This window comes from Peromyscus leucopus, chromosome 2 (assembly GCF_004664715.2).
Source record: "Peromyscus leucopus breed LL Stock chromosome 2, UCI_PerLeu_2.1, whole genome shotgun sequence".
Classification (NCBI taxonomy): Eukaryota; Metazoa; Chordata; class Mammalia; order Rodentia; family Cricetidae; genus Peromyscus; species Peromyscus leucopus.
Window position 1 is genome coordinate 22,193,725 of NC_051064.1, and position 21,490 is coordinate 22,215,214.

At 43.6% G+C, this 21,490-nt stretch overlaps 1 long non-coding RNA gene across 1 annotated transcript; it reads left to right on the forward strand.

Annotated features, from left to right (window-relative positions):
• Positions 1-6,807: 6,807 nt before the first annotated feature.
• On the forward strand, positions 6,808-10,001 carry LOC114699447. Its single transcript, XR_003735532.2, has 2 exons — positions 6,808-8,773; positions 9,707-10,001. It is a non-coding gene; the product is annotated as an uncharacterized LOC114699447 (long non-coding RNA).
• The last annotated feature ends 11,489 nt before the right edge of the window (positions 10,002-21,490 follow it).

The window sequence follows — 21,490 nt, forward strand, 5'->3', positions numbered from 1 at the left end:
CTTACTCTAATTGGTATAGTAAGTATTACATTAACTACTTATTGGGGAGCTTAAAAAGGTGGCGATATTAGTAAGAACATAATGGACTCGAAGAACCAACATTTTAGATAAATTATCGTCAATTAGACCAAACCAATAAAAATATCTAATTATTTTTTTGGATACAGGGTCATCCCACATAGTCCTAGCTGGCCAAGAACTCACTATGTAAGCCAGGCTGACCTAGAATTTGCAGAGACCCACATGCCTCTGCTTCCCAAGTGCTGGGATTAAAGACAAGTGCCACTCACGCCGCCCATCCTTAAACCAGAAGCTAGATCTAGTTGATAAGCACTTGCAAAGCACTAATTATTCTTGTACAATGGAGTCTCACTAGGTATACAAACCACTCTTCAGGACAGATCCCATGCCCAGCAGTAGAGGGCCAACGTAAAATGAACCCGACGGCATTTTTGTAAGTTTGTTGTCCCACAATGCTTTGTCGGAGCATTATTTTTTCTTCGTCTTTCCTTGCAGGTCTTTTGCAGATACATCAGTTTCCGCTGTTGTGTTTTACAGGATGTGTGAGTGTGAAAGCCTGTGTGCTGCGTCTCTGTGTTTCTTGTGCTTTTTCTTTGGCTCTTTTTCTTCTCTTTGTTTTATTTTGTCCTGGTTTGTTTGTTTTTATTTTATATTATTGTATTATTTTTATTATCTGTAGATGCCTGTTTGTATTCTAAAGAAAGAAAGAGGAAAAAAAAGGTGTCAAGTTGGGGGGATCTGGGAGGACTTGGGAGAGGGGAACCATCATTGGAATATATTGTCTGAAAAAAATTATTTTCAATTAAAAAAAAAGATATGTGCTACTATGCCTGGAAAAAAATGTCTTCTTATTCAACCAATATTTGCTGTGTTGGGCTCTGTGTCTAAGGATGCACAAACTAATGTGAACTACACTCCCTGATACCACAAGTCTCATAGGGTAGACCTAGAGAGGGCTATGGCAATATCTCCTCACAAGGCCAGAATGAGAACCAGGGAATACGTCCTCAGAGCTGAGGTTTCCGCGGAGACTAGAAGAACAAATGGAAGTTTGTCAGACAGAAAGAGAAGAGGTTGTGGTGATGCTCAGTGGTCACATCTGCCCTTAGCACTCACAGGCCCTGGGTTCCATCCTTAACACAGAAGGGGAAAGGAGGAAGGGGGGGGGAGGGAGGGAGGAGAAGGAAGGAGGGAAGAGAGGAGAGCATTCTAGACAGTGGATCTGCTAGAACGGAGACTTGGAACAGAGGGACCCTTAGCAATTTTGTTTACATAGAACCATGCTGGAATATGACAAATAGTCTCCTTCCATGTGGCTCTAGGACAGTGGTCATAAACCTGCAGGTCATGACCCTTTGGGGCTGAACGACCCTTTCACAGGGGTCACCTAAGACCATCAGAAAACACAGATATTTACTTATGATTCATAACAACAGCAAAATTACAGTTATGAAGTAGCAACGAAAATAAGTGTGGCTGATCGAGAGATTGTACTGTGTTGTGACATTCCTACAATGTTCAAGAGCTTATGAGGCAGAGAGAATGGATAGAGAAGGGAGAGGACCATGGTGAGGCATCAGGATGGGCAGCCACTGCAGGAGAAGCTGAGAAAATAGTTTCCACAAAGTCCAAAGGCAGCAGTAATACAATCAGAGCTATTTGGTAAAAACAGGAAGCTGTGGTCACAGCTGCCAATAATAGCTTTTCAGAAATGGGATAGGTCCAGGTGATGCCGTCTGTGGCATAGGAGATGGGCGCGGGGTTGGAACAACAGCTCCCAGGTGGTCAGTGAGCCATGGCCAAGCTTTTCTTGGGTCATGCTGGAGCCATGCAGATACCAGAAAAGGTCCAAAATGTGCTGGAGGCCCAATGAGAACCATTCTTGGGAAGCACCATGGCAGGGGTTCAAAGTCTGAGGAGTGACAAGCTTGGACGAATGTCAAGCTGTTCCTCAGCAAGGGCAGGGGCAAAGCCTTAAGCAGGCTACTGTGTGCTCCACACTTGTTTAATGCTTTTCAGTACTATCAAGCATACATCACACATTTGCCACTTTTAGCTATGCCAAGTATTGGGTTCTGTGGCATTAATTATACCCATTATTGTATAAACTGTCATCACTATTCATTTCCATAACATTTTCATTATCTCTAACTAAATAAACTCATTATCTTCATCCACTAAAAGAAAAGGTCCCATTTCCCCCATCTTTGTGCTCCCTAATCATCATATTTTCATTCCTATCTCTGAATTTTCCCTTTCCAAGTACCTTATCTGTGTAGAACCACACAAAACGGTGCATGTGTATGTGTGTGTGCGTGTGCGTGTGCGTGTGCGTGTGTGTGTGTGTGTGTGTGTGTGTGAGAGAGAGAGAGAGAGAGAGAGAGAGAGAGAGAGAGAGAGAGAGAGAACTGAACCCATGGCCTTATGCATGTCATATAAATATTCTCCCACTGAGCTATATCACTAGCCCCAATCTACCCTTTGAGTGTGGCTTATTTCACTTAGCTTGGTCTCCTCAAGGTTTGCCCATATTATGGGCACAAGAGAATGTCACTTCATTCTAAAGCTGACAAATGTTTCCCTGTATGGACATAGTGAATCTCATCTATCCATTCATCCACACATGGACATCTGGGTTATTTCCATGTTTGAAGGCTACAGAATTTGTGTCCCCTTGTTAATTACAGTGAACAAGGAGCAGGCTGGGGAGGAAGAAGCCCAGGGTTCAGAGGGTGTCATCCATCATCTTCTTGAAAAAACATGGAAAATGAAGTCTGTTGAAGATGTGAGTGGCTCAAAGATTCAGAGAACTCAAGTCTTTTGACTTCCTGTCTCCTTTTCTTTCTAATACCCATGCTTACCCCCTAGGCAGCATGGGCACTGCTAAGCTCCACAGGAGGCAGGAATGAGGACAGTGCTGGGGGAACACATCCCAGAAACGAGACAGAGGGGCCTGCAAGCATAATGCCCAAGTGGTGTGCCAATCGTTGAAAGCGGCTAATGCCAAGTAAGGCTGTCACGTTGTCCCTAGGCCACCTCTCCGTGTCACTGAGCCATTCTGTACCTGCTCCATTGCTGTCTGCAGTCCCTCCCCCATGTGCACAACTTAGTGCATTTCTTGGTCTATCCAGGGCAATAACAGTCTCTGCTACCGATCCCCTCCTAAGGAGATTTGCATTCGAAGAGGTTAGAAAACAGAAAACTGGTCAGGCATAGTGGCTGGCACAGGCCTTTAATCCCAGCACTTGGGAGGCAGAAGCATGTGAGTTCCAGGTCAGCCAGAACTACATAGTGAGACCCTGTCTTGAAAGAAAAATAAAAAAAGCAAAAACCGAACCAAAATGAAACAAACCAAAATAAGAAAACTGAGAACTCTGGAACAGTAAAGGATGAGACTAGAGTTGTGGAGAGCAGGTGAGGTGGTGATGGACAGGCAGGAGGCCTCCACTGCTTGCTGACAGAGCCTGTTGGAAAGGGCAAAGTGAAGCAGTCAGGGAGAGTGTACACTCAGCTCTCCTTGCCTTGCAAAAACAGCTCACACCAGGGAGCGGCTCACCCCTGCAATCCCAGCACTGAGGCAGAATCCAAGACCAGCCAGGGCTACCTAGAAAGCCTGGGGACAGTTCTGGCAAGACCGTGTCTCAAAACAGTCAAACGAATTAATAGGAGATAACAACAAAAGAATCAAAGTTTGCGGGCGGCGGTGGCACACGCCTTTAATCCCAGCACTCGGGAGGCAGAGCCAGGCGGATCTCTGTGAGTTCGAGGCCAGCCTGGGATACAGAGTAAGTTCTAGGAAAGGTGCAAAGCTACACAGAGAAGCCCTGTCTTGAAAAAAAAACCAAAAAGAAGAAGAAGAAGAAGGAGGAGGAGGAGGAGGAGGAGGAGGAGGAGGAGGAGGAGGAGAATCAAAGTTCCAGATGTGCTCGGGCTTGCTGCTGCTGTTGCTTGGTTTTCTTTTTCACAACTCTATTTTGCTTTCTTTAGAAAATACATCTTAGCGTAGTGTAGTGGCATGCCACACCTTTAATCCCAGCACTCAGGAGGCAGAGGCAGGCATATCTCTGTGAATTTAAGGCAGGCTTTGTCAACACAGTGAGTTCCAGGACAGCCAGAGCTGTGTAGAAAGACCTAAAAAAAAAAAAAAAAAAAAAAAAAAAACCAAAAAAAAAAAAAAACCCCAAAACCCTAAGAAGATAATAAATGTTTACTTCACTGTGTATATAGTGTATATATAGTGTGTACATATACATATACATATACATATATACCGAGCCCAGGGCAGCACTTGGATGATTAGCTGCTGGCTAAAGATTTCCACCTTGGTGCAGGGTTAAGGAGAGCAGAGGTACTGCCTTCACAGCTGCTCTGCTCCTCTCCCTGTGTGCAGCACAGGTCAGGGGCAGCCAGTGGACACTGTCAGTGAGCCCATCTTGCCTTCCTAACCTCCGATGGTGAACACTGGACGAGTTAGACTTCGCTGACATTTGTCTCCCTTACAATTGTGCTAGTCTCCTGCTCACATACAATCATGCTCTTGCTCTTGCAGAATACTAAGAGCACCACAAAATCAAGACTCTCAGAGTTCTCTGAACACTTACTGAAATGATTTAGGGGGTAGAGTACCAATTCCTCTAGCATCAGTTATCATCTATGAGGGAGCACAACTCTGTATCAAGACCTTGGAGAATCTGAGTTGGGGAAAAGGTAATTCATTTATTTCCTTATAATACTTTCTACTTTGCTCCTAGGTAGTATAAATGGCCAGTCATGTGTCCCTCTGTGACAGCAGCATTCTGATATTCATTGTTGAGTGATTTTGTCCTTATGTGAGTATCATAGAGTATGCTTACACAGGTTAAGAATGCTACCACACTGCTATGCGATACAGACCACCACTGAATTACACACGATCTTCTGTAGACTAAAACACCACTGTTTGGTGAGTAATATGACACACGTATATTTATATGTTCATTGCTTTCATTGCTCCTGTGAAATGCAAATGTCCCTAAGTCCAAAGTGGGATGTGTAGAGTGCCAGTGGCTGATATTTATCCAGATGCTGAGGTGTACAGTGTTCATTACCCTCATTGGATTGTCAACTTAGTACTGTGAGACAATCCAGAAGGCATAAAGATGAAGACTGTTATTATTTATGTCGATTTCACACAAACTAGAGTCACCTGGAAATGGAAACTTCACTTGAGGAACTGCTTCCACCAGACTGACCTGTGGACATGTCTGTGGGACGTTCTCTCTCTCTCTCTCTCTCTCTCTCTCTCTCTCTCTCTCTCTCTCTCTCTCTCTCTCTCCTGCCCAGGCTGCTTTTGGTCAAGGGGTTTTTCACAGTAAAAGGAAAAGTAACCAGGATAAAGAACACGAACGGAGCTGGCTACCTCAAACCCCAGATAGTTTCAGTTACTGTGTGGGTGCTGGGAATTGAACCAGGGTCTTCTGGAACAGCAGTCAGTGCTCTTAACCACTGAACCATCTCTCCAGCCCGAGAAGCCATTTTTAGGCATCATTTTGCTTGTATCATCTGTTTATAGCAATCATTTAGAATGTTCTGTATGACAAGATAAGATACACACTTGAATTTTTTCTGTTGAAGTAGTAAATAATCATAATGTATAGTTCTGCTTTAAATGTTGCTTTTAACCATAACATTTAAATAAGTGAGGCCATAGACGATCTTAAAGCTGTAATAGCTTGTGAGCATGGAAACATTCACTTCTTTGTACTTTTTCCAAGAGTAAATTACATTACCACTTGACTTTTGTATCTCATGTCTCCTGCACTTAATATTTTTTTTATAACAAATACTCTCCCTTCTTTTTCACCTGTATTTTCAAACTAAAAAGTCTATTCTTTGCACTTAAGTGTAACAAAGTCAACAAGTTAGTTGAACTGCTAAGAGAAAGTCATTTGGGGGCCAAGGAACAATCAGCAGTGCTAATGTCTTATTCTCTTACCTTTCTCAACCTTTCTAACACTGAGACCCTTTAATACAGTTCCTCATGCTGTAGCGACCCCCAACGATAAATTATTTTCGTTGCTACTTCATAACTAACTTTGCTACTGTTGTGAGTCATAATGTAAACATCTGTGTTTCCCGATGGTCTTAGGCGACCCCTGTTGAAAAGGTCGTTTGGTCCGGGGGTCGTGACCCACAGGTTGAGAATCACTGCTTATAAATATTCCATTGCTCAACAAAGAATTCTTGTTTAGCTTTACTGGAAAGGGCTATATTTAAAAATACTACAATGCTGCAGGCAGGTATATCAGCATGGCTACCTGAGACAGAGCACAGAAAAATGAGAGCTTCAACTTGCTACACTGACATTTCATACTAAGGGGGAATTTTAAAGGGTACCTGAACATTTTTTTAAATGCAATGCTAAGGCAATTTCTTAACATATTGGTAGTTGTTGCACCAAGCAATCACAAACAAGGAATTAGAACTCGCAGTTCGACGCTTCTCTTCCATTCCTTCCCTGAGTCATTACTGGAACATAAGTTTCAGCTGAATTTTAAACTTTCAATCCGAGCTTAAAATGAGCATTTCTCCACATCGGCATGGACCATCAAGCTTCAGCCTGGAAATTTATTTTATGAGCCACACACATCGTTGCTAAGAGATTTACAATTTCGATATAATTTGTTTTAAAACTTGTATCATGTTATATAAAATTTCTTATGAACTTGTAATCGAGCACTCCAAAAAGAAAAATACAGCAATATATAAATATATTGACGACCCACAATGTCTAAGGCTACTGGTTTGCTGGTTTCCCGTGCCCATTAGTGTGTATGCTAATAGGGTTATTATCCTCTGACCAAACTCTGCCAAGATCATCCTAGAAACTGGTAACAATGGTGAGCAGGCAGCTGCGATGGGCTGGAGTTGGATAAAGCAGCCAGAGGGGAGGTCCGGACCCTGCAGTACTGAGGGGCTAAGGGCAGGGCTGCGTTGGAAATCCCTAGTCTTCATTTGGGGTGAGAGAAGGAAGCCACCACTCTAGACCAGGAGACAGTGAGGGACAGCAGAAGCAGGAGCGTCGTACCGAAACGGAAAGCAATTTCAGGTTGGCTGCAATAGGAGGAAGATTAGTACCAAACCTCGGCTAAAACACCCAGTAGATAGAGCATTAGGTGCAGTTTGTAAAGCTAATTTTAAGAGAAGGGACTTTATCCTGAGGGCCACAGGGATTTCTTTAAAAGATTTAAAACGAGAGGGAAGCGATCGGATGAAAACGAACGCATTCATTTAGTCCATTGTGGCGGTGAGGAAGGGGTAAAGGCGCAGGCCGCGCGCAGTGGGCAGGTAACTGCGGGGATCCGGGTGGAAACGCCAGGGGCGCGCACCGGAGCCGCGGGAGCCACGAGCAGACGTGCGGACGAAACGGATTCTGGGGCTGGATGAGTTGGCGCGGAAGGGTTGATGACCGGGCAGGAAAGAGGCCATGGCTGAGATGCGAAACGTGGGAGGTCTGAAGACAGGTGCTGAGCTCCGGTTAAAAGACATTTCCAGCCTCCACGTGAAATTGCTTGGATTTCAGGACAGGTGGTCTGGAAGCAGGAGGGCGCATTGCGCGTGGACCAGACCTTCGAGAGAGCCGCCAGCAAAGCCGGGCCGCACTTATTTTCCTTTTCTTCAAAAATACCCGGAATCCCAAGACCTGCAGTGAGATAGGTAGGGGGTCCCAGCGCTCTGATTTGGGGAGGGGAAATGAGATTTCGGGGTAGGAGCTGTTTACCATTACCTCACCGCGAATTCTGGAAATAACCTTTAATCCACCCCCCCCCGGTGCCGCCCACAAATTAACTCAGTGCATCCGAGTGTTGATACAGAATCTTGATCTTTTCTTTCCTGGAAGAGTATTTCATAGAAATGGGTTTGGTTTTAAAATGTGCCGAGCTCCTTTCTCCCAACTCCTGTATTTAAACATTAGGGTGACCAACTTTCAATTTTAATAAATATCGCATTTAAAATACGCAACCACTTTCAAAACACCAGAACGCGAGACGGCCATATTCCACCAGTGCGTGCAAACTTTCCAAATTTTTGACCGTGGCAGGTTACTGGCCTCGCCTACGAACTCCGCGCGAGTCCCTAGTTTGCCAAGCCAGGGACAGAGACAGCACGTCCTCACCGCACCACCGGCTCCGCCCCCGACCAACGCTAGCAGGTTCCCCCCCACGCCACGCCCCCGGTCCCCGCCCACTTCAGAACTCGGGGGCGGGCCCGGGATGCCCTACGCTGGTTGGCTGGCTCCTCGTAGCCTCGCCCCAGAGCGCGCGCAGGAAGTTGGGCGGGCGCGCGCGGCGCTGCCCCGCGGGGAAGCGCCCGCGACCCTCGTTCGCACCCCGGCCGAGGCGTCCTTGAGCTGCTTCGGGACAGCCTGGGTCCCGAGGCCCCTCCTGTCCCGTTCCCAGCCTCGCGGACCGCCGGGCAACGGCCGAGGACGCCGCCCGCGGTGCCCGGATGTCGCGGTCCGGGGAACGCGGGCTTAAAGGACCTGCGCTCCCCGCGACCGTCCCGGGCGGCCTGAGGCCCGGCTTCCGCAGCCGGCCGGTCCCTGTGATTGGCGGAGGCGCAGAGAATGCTGGACGTCGTTGGTCCCGCCCTTCCCGGGTCAAGATGGTGCAGGCGAGGCCCTACCCCGGACGGCCCCTGCCCTTCGAGCTGGGGACCCCAGAAAGAGAACGCTAACTTGTTTGAGATCGCGGACTGGGGCGATGGCGTCGAGGTGCAGTTTAAAAATACGCAGTCGTCTTCAACAAGGCAATAAAATTATTGTGTTCAACATAAAGGTTTCCTTTAAAATAGGTATTGAGGGAAATCAAAGGAGCCAACTTGTAAAAACAACTCGTTTTGTCTTTACAATTAGTTAGAACCTGTAGCAGTTCATTTGATTAGGCAAAATTAACTAGTCTATAAAAAAAAAAGTGTGTGTGTGTGAGTGCATAGATGTAGAGGTAGGTATATCTCCTTGTCTTGATAATACAGATTTTCTACTCGGGTAAAACTAAAACTAGGCTGAATAGCTTTCTGAGTTTGTTTCCACTGTTAAAATACCCTGATTCTGATAATAGACTTAAATTTATGATGTCCTTTTGTTTCTCAAATTCTCAGGATAGGTGAGACCTTTTAAAAATCCCCTGAAATTACATTACTTGGATTGTTTTTGAAGAACATATGGAAATTGTTTTAAGTGTGTTTCTAATCATCTGAGTCTCGTGTTGGAGTAAAGAGAAACTAGAAAGTACCAAAGTACCGCTAGTGGGCAACGAGAAAGGATTTTCTTTTTCGCTGAACAACATTTTCTAGATACTGGAACAATAAGATAAAGGATAGTCTGGGGAGAACACTGACCAATAATAGTATGGGAATGTATGTATGAAATGCCACAGTGAAACGCAACATTGTGTGTGCTAACTTTAAAAATTAATAAAAAATGACTGATCTTTCTATTAAATTCCAAATATCAAATTAGTAGATTTTGTTTAAAATGAAGGAGTGGAAAGATAATGAAGAAGAAGAGAAACACAGAAAATAAGAGACAGACAAATGGGAAATGTTCAGAGAATTTTGAATAAGCTCAGTATTTACTTGTTAAGAAAGAGGATAAATCACTGGAGAGTTAAAAACAGGCTTGTATTGATACAGTTTTTACCTTCAGCTTTAGGCCTTCTTCAAAACATAAAATAACATGATTTTACTTAATTGACTACACAACAAGAATTAAAGACTTGGAAATGACAAAGGCGGGAACAGAAGCCTCCAGAAAAGAAGATGAAGTTAATGACATGCTTCATTCTAAGAGACATGAGCTCATTTCCTGTTGGAGAGATTCCTACCAAATGAGATTTGATGCTAAATAAATTTATCTTACAGACCCTTCCTTAAATCCGTGCTGGTGTGTGGGGGCAGGCATGGAAAATGGAAGAGGTAAGAGATGTAAGGGAAAACTTAAACCATTGTGTGGCTTCCTTGAACAGTGGTCTTGGCCTCCTCATCCTCAGCTGTTATAATATGGGGATGAACAAAAAGGCAGAGGTGGACAGTGGAGATGGCTCGGTGCCTGAAGGCACCTGCCGTTCAGCCTGATGATCCGAGTCTGACCCATGGCTCTCTGGTGGTGGAAGAGAAATTGGACCCTGTGAGGTTGTCCTGTCTCTTCCACATGCTCACCATGGCATGGGCACACATACACACACTTCCTAAATTTTTTTAGTACTTATTTTTTAAACTTAAGAGTATCTGTGCACCACGCACATTCCTGGTACCTGAAGAGGTCAGAAAAAGGTGTCAGCTCCCTGGAACTGGAGTTACAGACATCGTGTGAATCACCATGTGGGTGCTGGGAATTGAACCTGGGTTCTCTCCCAAATAAATAATGTTTAAAAATCAGTTGGTAGCTGGGCAGTGGTGGTATACGCCTTTAACCCCAGCACTTGGGAGGCAGAGGCAGTCAGATCTCTGTGAGTTTGAAGCCAGCCTGGTCCACAGAGTGAGTTCCAGGACAGCCAGGACTATACAAAAAAAAAAAAACCTGTCTCAAAAAATTTGTTTTTCTTCGTATTAAAAAAAAAGTCAATAGAGTGTGGTGGCTGACACTTGTAATAACCCGAAAATAAACCGCAAAAGGTCAAGTTTCACTGGGAGTGAAACTTGAGTATTTATGAATGGAGCAAATTTATGAAAATGTGTAGCATTTAAATTATTAATTTTTGTAATTAAACTCTTTGTGAGCTGTTGAGAAATGATTGACATGTAGAGCTTAACGTGAATGAAGTAAAAACCATTAGTGAGTACAGGCAGCAGCTGACAGGCTGCAGTCTACAGTGTGCCCTGCAAGTAAGCCTGGACTTTGCCCAGGAGCTTTGCCTTGGCAGCTGACATATAATCACGAGTTTATATATAGTAACATTATGTATGGAAACTTCACTGTGTGCCAAACACTGTGCTGAGCATCCTTTTCAGTTTCCTCGAACATTTGAGGGCATACAAAGGATTACTGCTATGTCTGTCTCAAAGACGTGGATGCTGGTGTGTGGGTGAAGAGCTGGACTCCTGTCCCGGGCCCCCCTCTAACTATATGTTCAGTTACTCGCTGAGCAGACATACTGTTGGAAGGGAGGATTTATTTCTCACTTTAAAGGTTAGTAAATTTTTTTAGTTTGGTTTTTATGCTGGAGGTGAACTCAGAGCCTGCCCTTGCTGACTCTCCTACTGATCCACTCTCCCAGCCAATTACATTTCAACTGGACCTATTGGACAGCTGGTTTACTTTTCATTAACCCTTTCATTTTGATTTAATTTTATTGCCATCTGCATTTTTCTACAGAAAGTCAAGCTTCTGTATTTTTTGTTGTATTTTAAATCTCCCTGTGTGTGTGTGAGGGTGCAAATGCCAAAGCTCATTTGTGGGGGTCAGAGGTCATCTTTGTGGAGTGGATTCTGTCCTTACACCCTGGGTTCTGGCAGTTAAACTCAGGTTATCAACTTTTGTAGTAACTGATTTTTATCTGCTGAGCCATTTTGCAAGCCCCTGTTTGTTTATTTATTTGCTTATTTATTTATTTTGAGACAGGGTCTTTCTTACTCTGTGGTCCAGCCTGACCTGAAACTCTATAATCGAAGCTAGCCTTAACCTTGAGGTAGTTTTTCTGCATCAACTGTCTTAGTTCTATGATTAAGGAATGTGCCACCACACTTGGCCCTTAGTCATCCTTGTTTTCTATTTCGCTGTCTGTTTTGAGATTGTTGTTATTTTTTAGGTGTGTGTGTTTGGGTGTGAACACACTCATGGGGGCCAGCAGATAGTGTCAGAACTCCTGAAGTTACAGATGATTGTAATCCATCTAGTATGAGTGCTGGGTTTCAAACTTACGTGCTCTGTGAGAGTAGCAAGTGCTCACAACCGATGAATTTTATCTCCTGTCCTGGTGTGTGTGTGTGTGTGTGTGTGTGTGTGTGTGTGTGTGTGTGTGTGTGTGTTTGAGGCAGGGTTTCAGGTATCCTATGCTGGCTTCAAAATCCATGTAGCTAAGGATGGCATTGCTCCCGAGACGAAGGGTTACAAGCATACACCACTACCTTCAGCCCTCAAGCATATGTATAATTTTGTGTACAGAAATTCCCTTCAGATCTGAATTTTCTTTGGTCTTGCACATAGATCATTGGCATAAACAGAGGCACAGAGTAATTCTTCTGATGTATGCTCACTTTCCCACCATCTTCCTGAAGACTTCCTAGAGGACTGCTATATGGATACCTGTTTCTCCAGGTCATGCTGAGGCTAGTTGAACCCTATCATTCAGGTGTAGACCAGTGCTGAGTCAACCTTTCAGAAGATGGAGAATGGAAAAAGAAGAGCTAAGGTTGCTAGGCAGGAGTTGGGGATCAGTTGCATTAGCAGACATAATAACCATAAAATACTTAGACTGACACAGGATTGTGCTGGTGAGATTTTTGTATTGTTTGTTTTTGAGACAGAGTCTCGGGCTGGAGAGATGGCTCAGAGGTTAGAAGCACTGGCTGTTCTTCCAGAGGTCCTGAGTTCAAATCCCAGCAACCACATTGTGGCTCACAACCATCTGTAATGAGATCTTGTGCCCGCTTCTCATCTGCAGGGATACATGCAGACAGAACACTGTATACATAATAAATAAATCTTAAAAAGAGAGAGAGAGAGGGAGAGAGAGAGCGAGTCTCCTGGTCTCAGGCTGGCCTGGAACTCACCATATGGTTCAAGCTGGCCTTGAAATTTCTATTCCCCTACCTCAGTCTCCTAAGCACAAGGATAACAGACTTGTTCCACCAGGCCCAGCACATTTTTTTGTGGTTTTCTTGTGTTTTTCAAGGTGTTTTTCAAAGGTGTCCCTTTGACTAAGTGGCACATCACTGGTGACCAAGCTGACACCAGCTGTGCCTGTATTTCTTTTGGTCTGCAGAGCTCATTCGAAGCTCCGCCAAAGATGGAGTGGATGCGGCTGTCTCAAATCCATAGTGGCGGTTGTATGTTTACAGGATGTAAAGAGGCCTCAGAAGTTAGGAACAACATTGTTCTTGGGGAATTGTGAATTCATGGACTCATATGAACACTAGAAGAGGAGCTCTCTGTTTAACTTTTGTGTTTTCATTTCCTTACCCATAACTGTGATAAAGTCCCTCAACAAAAAGAACTTAGAGGAGAAGGGATTTCTTTTAGCTCACAATTTCATGTTATAGATCATCATTGCAGGGAAATCAAGGCAAGGAGAACTTGAAACAGCTAATCTCTCATAAAGAGCAGATGGTGAATGAAAACATGCTCACTCACGCTCAGTCTCTCTACTCTCTCTTTTTTTAAAATGTGCATTTGTGTTTTTACTGTAGGTGTCGGGTGCCCTGGAACTGCAGTTACAGACTGCCACGTGGTTGCTGGGAACTAAACCCAGGCCCTCTGGAAGAGCAGTCAGTGCTCTTAACCACTGAGCCATCCCTCCAGCCTCTCTAATCTTAATACAGCACAGGATCTTCTGCTTAGGGAATGGTCCACCTACATAGAATGGGTCTTCTCACTTTAATTAGTAAGACAGTCTCCCACAGGCCACCTGATCTAGACCATCCCTCATTGAGACTCTTTAAGGTGATTGAAGATAGTATCAAATTAATAATTAAAACTAACCATCACAACTCTACACCTTGTCAGTGTGTCACACAAATGTTACTTTAATCCATAAACCGCTTCCACTCTCCCATCCCTGAAGTTTCATGTTTATCTCATATTGTAAAATACAGTCCAACTTTAAAAGTCCCATAGTCTTTAAAAATTCTAGCACCTTAAACTTATAAAATCTTAGAGCCTGGAGAGATAGCTCAGTGTTAAGAGCCTTGCTGCTCTTACAAGGGACCAGAGTTTGGTTCCCAACATCCATCTTGGGTGGTCCACAACCACACGCAACTCCAGCTCGAGGGTGTTTGCCTGGCTCCCTCTTCTGGCCTCTGAGGGAACCTGCAGCTACTCAGACACATAATGCACATAAATAAAAATAAATATTTTAATGGTACAAGGACCTATAAAATAAAAAATAAGTGACACAATTTCAACGTATAAGGACACAGAAAAAGCTTTCTTGTTCCAGAAGAGTTGCTTTACTTGACATAAAGCAATCACAGCAAAACCAAAATCAAGCAAGGTAAACACAATGATGTTCCATGTCCAGTATCTAGGGCATGTGATGTAATTGGCTGGGCTCCAAAAGGCTTGGAAAAGGCAGTCCTAACTCTAAATCTGCTACCTAAAGCACACACAAATTCTCCCATAGGCCAGGCCAGCTCCACTCCAAACTTGCTGCTTTCCTTGTTTGATGTCTGTGAGTTTTAAGATCTTCAATATTCTGTTGTCTCCAACTGCAACTTATGTTTCACCTTTACAGCTTCAAATAATGCCCCCTTAAGGCCTCTCCATAGGGATTTAAACCAAGCCACACAATGTCTGTCCTAAGCTGTACTCTGTGACCCCCCTCAATCTTGCATCTTTCATGCCTTCAAGACCATGTGGACAATTTTTATGGCATTGCCTGCTTCTGCCATCAGATGAAGATGTAGCCTGGTTCCCATAGGCTACCGTGGTATTAACTTCTGCTGCTGACCCTGAGAGAACACTTTCACAAGCAGCTGATTTTGAGGAGCAGGGAGCTCCTTCAGCTTAGGCTTTCTTGCACTGTTCTAAGATGGAGCTTTGGTGGGGTGGTCAGGACCTCTCTCCTCTTGTCTCAGTGCAGCACAGGTTTCACTACAATGATGCTGATCTCTTTATCAATGACAGCCTGGATACTATCCTGTCTTAAAACTTCCTCTGCCAGACAAACCAGGCATTCATCTTTCAGTTCAAGTTCATTCAAGTTCTGGGGATACGGGCAGCATAGAGCCATGTTCTTGGCTGAAATATCACAAGAATGGCCCCGCCCCCGTTCCTACTAGAGGCCTTGTTCTCCTCTGAACACTTGTGCTAGATCTCAGTGTCTATTTCTCTCCACATTGCTGTCTTCCAAGCTCCCACTAGAATGACCCATTAAGCATTGTTTCTATATTCCTCCCAGAAAACAGTTCCCAAGTTTAAAAGCCACGGCCATGATCCCACTTCTCTGGTCCAATTTTCGTCATAGTTTTTTTTTTTTTTTTAACTTGCTATGTTAAGATATTTTAACAAAAGCAACTGAAGGAAGAGAGGGCTTATTTCACCTCCTAATTCCAAGTTACAGTCCACCACTTCAGGGAAGTCAAGGCATTAGCACCATGAAGCAGCTACTTACACCCACAGTCAAGAGCAGAGAGAATGAATGCATGAATGCTTGTGTGGCTCACTCCAGATTTGTTGTTACTGTGTTTGGAGACAAGGTCTTACTATATTGCTCCAGAAGGTCTAGGACGCTCTATGTAGACCAGGCTGGTCTCACACTCACAGAAACAGAGCTGGCTCCAGAGTACTGGAAACCAAAAAAAAAATGCACTACCATTTCTCAGTCTTCACTCTTAATCTAGTTCAGGATCTGCCTAGGGGATAGCATCACCACAGTGGGTGGGACTTCTAACTTCAGTGTGATCAGGATAATCCATCCCCCACAGACATACCCACAGGCCAAGCTGATCTTGACAGTTCCTCATTGGGACTCTTTCCATGTGGCTCTATAGTGAATCAACCTGAGAATTAAAACTAAGTAGCACAGAGATTAAATTCAGTGTTAAGATGTGGTGTTCTGGGAGCTGAGAGGACACGAGTATTGTACTCATTCACCACCTTTCCATCCTGCACTCATAGATAACGCTTTTTAATGTTTTTATTCATATATATTAATTATACATGACCATGGATTTAATTATGAAGTTTTCATCAGTGTATATGATGTAGTTTGATCATACTTACTCCATTACCCTTTCTTCTGTCCCTTCTACTCCTGTAGATCCCCTTTCTCTCCCCAACTAGTCTCTCTTCTACTTTTGTGTTCTCTCTCTCTCTCTCTCTCTCTCTCTCTCTCTCTCTCTCTCTCTCTCTCCTTTGTGACTCTGTGGATTTCATTAGGGTTGCTTACAAGGGCATGGGTGAGAGGTCACTTATAGGAGCACCGACATTATACTAGTGGCTGCACTACTAAAGAAAACTTCTCTCCCTCCCCCAGCAAATATAAACTACCTATAGATCACGAGGGTGGGCATGAACTCCTTCCTGATGTGGGCAGAGTGTCAACAGGCCAAGTCTCAAATGTTTAGACTTTCCCTGTAGCTAGAGTTTTCCTGCCTGGCCCACAGTCAGGACAAATCTTTGTCACCTGCCAGTCCCACAGATGCTCAGACCCAACCAAGCAAACACAGAGACTTATATTGCTTACAAACTGTATGGCCGTGGCAGGCTTCTTGCTAACTGTTCTTATAGCTTAAATTAATCCATTTCTACAAATCTATACCCTGCCACGTGGCTCATGGCTTACTGGCATTTTTTCATGCTGCTTGTCAGGGTGGCGGTTGGCAGTGACTCCTTCTGCCTTCTTGTTCTTTTATTTCTCCTCTCTGTTAGTCCCACCTATACTTCTTGCCTAGCCACGGCCAATCAGGTTTTATTTATTGACCAATCAGAGCAATTTGACATACAGACCATCCCCCAGCACAGCCAAGTGCAGACCATCTCAGACACCTGCACTCAGGCCCATGGTCCTAATCATCTTCTATGTGGACCTGCTGGGTAAAGCCACAAGGAACCCAAGAACGGGCTCCCACAGTACATACAGAACATCCCACAGCATTTCCCCACCCCTTTCTTCCATGTCCCCAAGTCTTGAAGCGGTGATATAGATGTGCCATTTGTAGACGAGCACTTAGTAATCACTTATTCTCAATACTTGACCAGTTCTGAGTCTCAGTAGTAACTGCCATCCCCTGTGAAAAGAAGGTTCTCTGAGCAGAGTTGGTAGCAACACTAATCTTTGGAGCTAAATACAATTATTTAGAAGGCAATTTTGACAAGCTGGGCGGTGGTGGTGCATGCCTCTAATCCCAGCACTTGGGAGGCAGAGCCAGGTGGATTTTTGTGAGTTCAAGGCCAGCCTGGGCTACAGAGTGAGTCCCAGGAAAGGCGCAAAGCTACACAGAGAAACCTTGTCTTGAAAAACAAAATAAAACAAAACAAAAACAAAAGCAAAGAAAGCAATTCCACATGTATATTGTGTCCAGTTAGCAAAACAACAGCAGCAACTTCCTCACTAACACATGTGCTCTCCCAGCCACAGGCTCTTGACCCAGTTTACAATACCAACAGCTGATACATTATTATTATTATTATTATTATTATTATTATTATTATTATTATTATTTTAAACAGGGTCTCACTATGTGGGCCTGGATGGCATGGAACTCACAGTGTAGATCAGGCTGGCCTCAAACTCACAGAGACCCACCTGCCTCTGTTTGATGAGTGCTGGGATTAAAGGCGTGTGCCCATGGCTAGTACTTTTTATTGATGGTTAATAAATTACTCTCCAAGACTTGTGAAGCACTGACAAGGAAATACACAGAGAAGCAATGGGGATGGGGACAGCAGCTGCCAGGCCTCATCTACCAAGCCACATTGTCAGCAGCTGGTGACTGACATCTGTGCTCAGTGTCAACACTCAGGTATTCTGAGGCTTGGGCCCAAATACAACGAGCCACTGTGGAATATTCCTTTACACTGTGTGAATATATGTAACTGTGATTGGTTTAATAAAGAAGCTGACTGGTCAATAGCTGGACAGGATAAGGTTAGGTGGGAGAGCCAAACTGAGAATGCTGAGAGGAAGAAGGCCGAGTTGCCAGCAGAGGAGGAGAGAAGCAAGATGGGTATGCTGTACTGAGGAAAGGTACCAAGTCATGTGGCAAAGCATAGATAAGAAATATGGGGGCCGGGTGGTGGTGGCGCACGCCTTTAATCCCAGCACTCGGGAGGCAGAGGCAGGTGGATCTCTGTGAGTTCGAGGCCAGCCTGGACTACCAAGTGAGTTCCAGGAAAAGCGCAAAGCTACGCAGAGAAACCCTGTCTCGAAAAACCAAAAAAACAAAAAAAGAAAAAAAAACAAAAAAAGAAAAAAAAAAAAAGAAATATGGGCTAATTTAAATGTAAGAGTTAGCTAGTAAAAAAGCCCGAGCTATTGGCCAAGCATTTATAATTAATATTGAGTCTCTGTGTTAGTTCTTTGGGAGCAGCTGCCGGGACAGGAGAACTCTGCCTACAAGTCACATGACTTCTGGTTAGTTAGTAGTTGTTCCTAATACAAATAATGACAATGAAAAAAGCTAATTTCCACAAGGAAGCTTTTAGCATCAGATATTTCTCAAATCTAAGCACTGTTTACAGTGGGTTCTAACCCAGAACTTCACAGTTTCTGTTTGTCTTTGTTTTGTTTTTTTGAGACAACATTTCTCTGTGTAGCCCTGGCCGTCCTGAAACTCACTCTGTAGACGAGGCTGGCCTCGAACTCAGAGATCTGCCTGCCTCTGCCTCTTGAGTGCTGGAAATAAAGGCATGTTTCATTACCACTCATCTCTCCCAGAACCCCATGGTAAGATGAAAAAGTATAAGGCAAAGTCACAGTCAGTACATGTGACCTACTGGTCACTAGAGTTCTTCTAGTTAGCTTTATGTTGCTGTGATAAAACACCCATAACTAAGGCAACTTATAAAGAGTTGTTTGGTTTTTCTTTTAAATTTGGTTTTTATTTGGGGGCGGATAAGGTTGCAGGGGAGGAGAGTGGATGCAAGGGGACAGGGGGATAAGTGGGATAGGAATGCATGAAGTGAAATCCACAAAGAATCAATAAAAGTAAAAAGAGAAAAAAGAGTTTATTTGGGCTTATGGTTGCAGAGGGATTAGAGTCCATTATGGTGGAATCCATGGCAGCAAGTGGCAGACATTGCAGCAGGAAGCTGAGAGCTCACATCTTCAAACTGCAAACACAAAGCAGAGACAGAACTCCCAAGGACCACCTCCATAGTGTACTTCCTACAGCAAGGCTGCACCTCCTAGACCTCCCAAAATAATGTCACCAAAATGGGGACCAGGAGTTCAAATACCCAAGCTCGTGGGAGACATTTCTTACTCAAATATCATAGTAGCTGAGCCTGGCCTTCTTTTAATTTACACCAGCCCTTAGTGGCCCAAATAATCTAAAACAAGGACTATTTTATAATAAATTTGTATTTTATTTATAATGTAATTTCTTGAATATAATAGTAAAGTGAAAAACTGAACATCCATGAGCAGGAGTGTGTACCATCTTCATTGAGAAACCTTAACTTGACCATGGTGAGTGGCTGTCTTAAAATAGCTTACAACTGTATAAAAATATTTAAAATCTAATGTCAAGCATGTGGTTTTACACATCTGTTTTCTCGAATTTCTTAGTGCTCATGAGATAACCACTCTCTTCCCTGACTCTAGCACAGGCCTTTGTTTTAATATTCTGAAATGCTAATACCTCAGGCTAGTGGGTATTAGCTTCCCTCTGTTGATGGTTTTGGACACTCTCATCATATGTAACCCATGCTGCCTCTACCTTCCAAGTTCTAGGATTACAGGGAAGTATGCTACAACATGTGACATTTACACTTTACCAAAGATAGATGCATATTAGATAAGCATTCTAACTGACCTAATTTCTGCCTGTGCTCTTAAGTCTTTTCAAATATCCACCATGAAAGTGCTTTTAGTTTCTTTCTTACATGGTGCCTGAGCGGGACAGACTCCTGCTTCTGCCACCTTCTACTACCTCCAGCTCTGTTCAGGCTTTCCCCTCCCCTGGGCCATTCATGACACATCGGATGACTCTTCCAGCCTCTCCCCCACATACTCTGAATCTTGCTTTTACCATTCTGTCTGGTGAGAAAACTTCATGAAGACATCCTAAAATTCTTCCCATGAAGGCTTCCTTTGTTACTGTGTTTACCACATTGCAGTACAGTTTGTTATTTTTATTTTCATTTATTTTCTTTTACCACTTCATATTTTAATTGATACTTTGTCTCTCCAAAATGGGAAGTTCTTTAAAGCTAAAAATCACGTCTGTGTAAGTGACTTTTCTCATCAAAATGAACCAAAATACCGAACATTTTCACTACTTTGGTTGGAGCAGCTCTCCATCATGCCTTCCCTGCCATACCAGACTGCAACTTCACTGAAACTTTGAACCAAAAGAAGTCTTTCCTGCCTAAGGCATGGTGGAGGGAGCTGTTTCATCCAAAGTAGTGGGAACTCGAGGCAGCAGCTTGTTTGCATGGTATGGACAGAAAACAGAATGCAGGTTTGTTGAAGAATATTGTTTTACTTTTTATGTTTATGTTGCATTTGTTTAATTCTGTGAAGCTGTGTTACTTTGCCTGTCTGAAACACCTGATGGTCTAATAAATAGTTGAATAGCCAATGGTGGGACAGGAGAAAGGATAGGTGGGGCTGGCAGGCTGAGAGAAGAAATAGAAGGACAAATCTGGGAGAAGAAAGAAGGGGAAGCCAGAGAAGGAGAGGAGGACACTAGGGGCCAGCCACCCACCCAGCCATCCAGCTACACAGCCAGACATGGAGTAAGAGGGAAAGAAAAGTTACACCAGAATAGAGAAAGCCAGAAACCCTGAAGCCCAAGATACATGGCATAATTTAAGTTAAGAAAAGTTGGCAAGAAACAAACCAACCTAGGACCAGGTATTTATAAGTAATAGTATTTCTCCATGTGTGATTTATTTGGGAGCTGGGTGGTAGGCCCCCCAAAAGAGCAAAAACAATAAAAAATATTTTAGTGTCCAATGTGGGGCCAAATTTCCATACAGAGCTTAAGAAAGCTGAGAAAAAAAAGTATAAAGCTCCTTTAAGAGTTTCTGCCTGCTGACGAGCCCTTGAACAGCTAGTAATGTTAAGTAGGAACAAAAAACTAAATAAAAACGCCTGCTACAGCACAAACATCAGTATCCTCGAACTCTAGGAAGGCTGAATGCAGTTCTTGGTCAAGTACCTCTGACCAGGCCATGGGTTTTAGGCTTGGCTTTAACTAGCCCAGAAATGGGCAGAGCCAGCTGAGAGCCATGCATGGAGGATCCAGGTATAGCTTAGCAATCTAAAGTCCAGGACTTGGCCATTATCTCAAATTTTCTCAGGGACCTCTAAAAAAAGATGCCTTTGCTCATAGATATCAGGAAGCAGTCTAGAGAAAACTATGCCCACATTCCCAAGAGTTGGAGAGTCTGGGTGGCTTTTGGTTATTTGGTGGGTTATGGATGTTTGTTATCATATAGGGAAATATGGCATATTGATACAAATTTAAAGTTATTTTTGTTATACTGTATATATGTTTCTACTCTTGTTTAAAGGATTTTTGTATATTGATAAAAATGTAAGGTTATTTTCATTACAACATATTGTATGTATGTTTCTATTTTGTTTGAGGTATTGTGCCTATG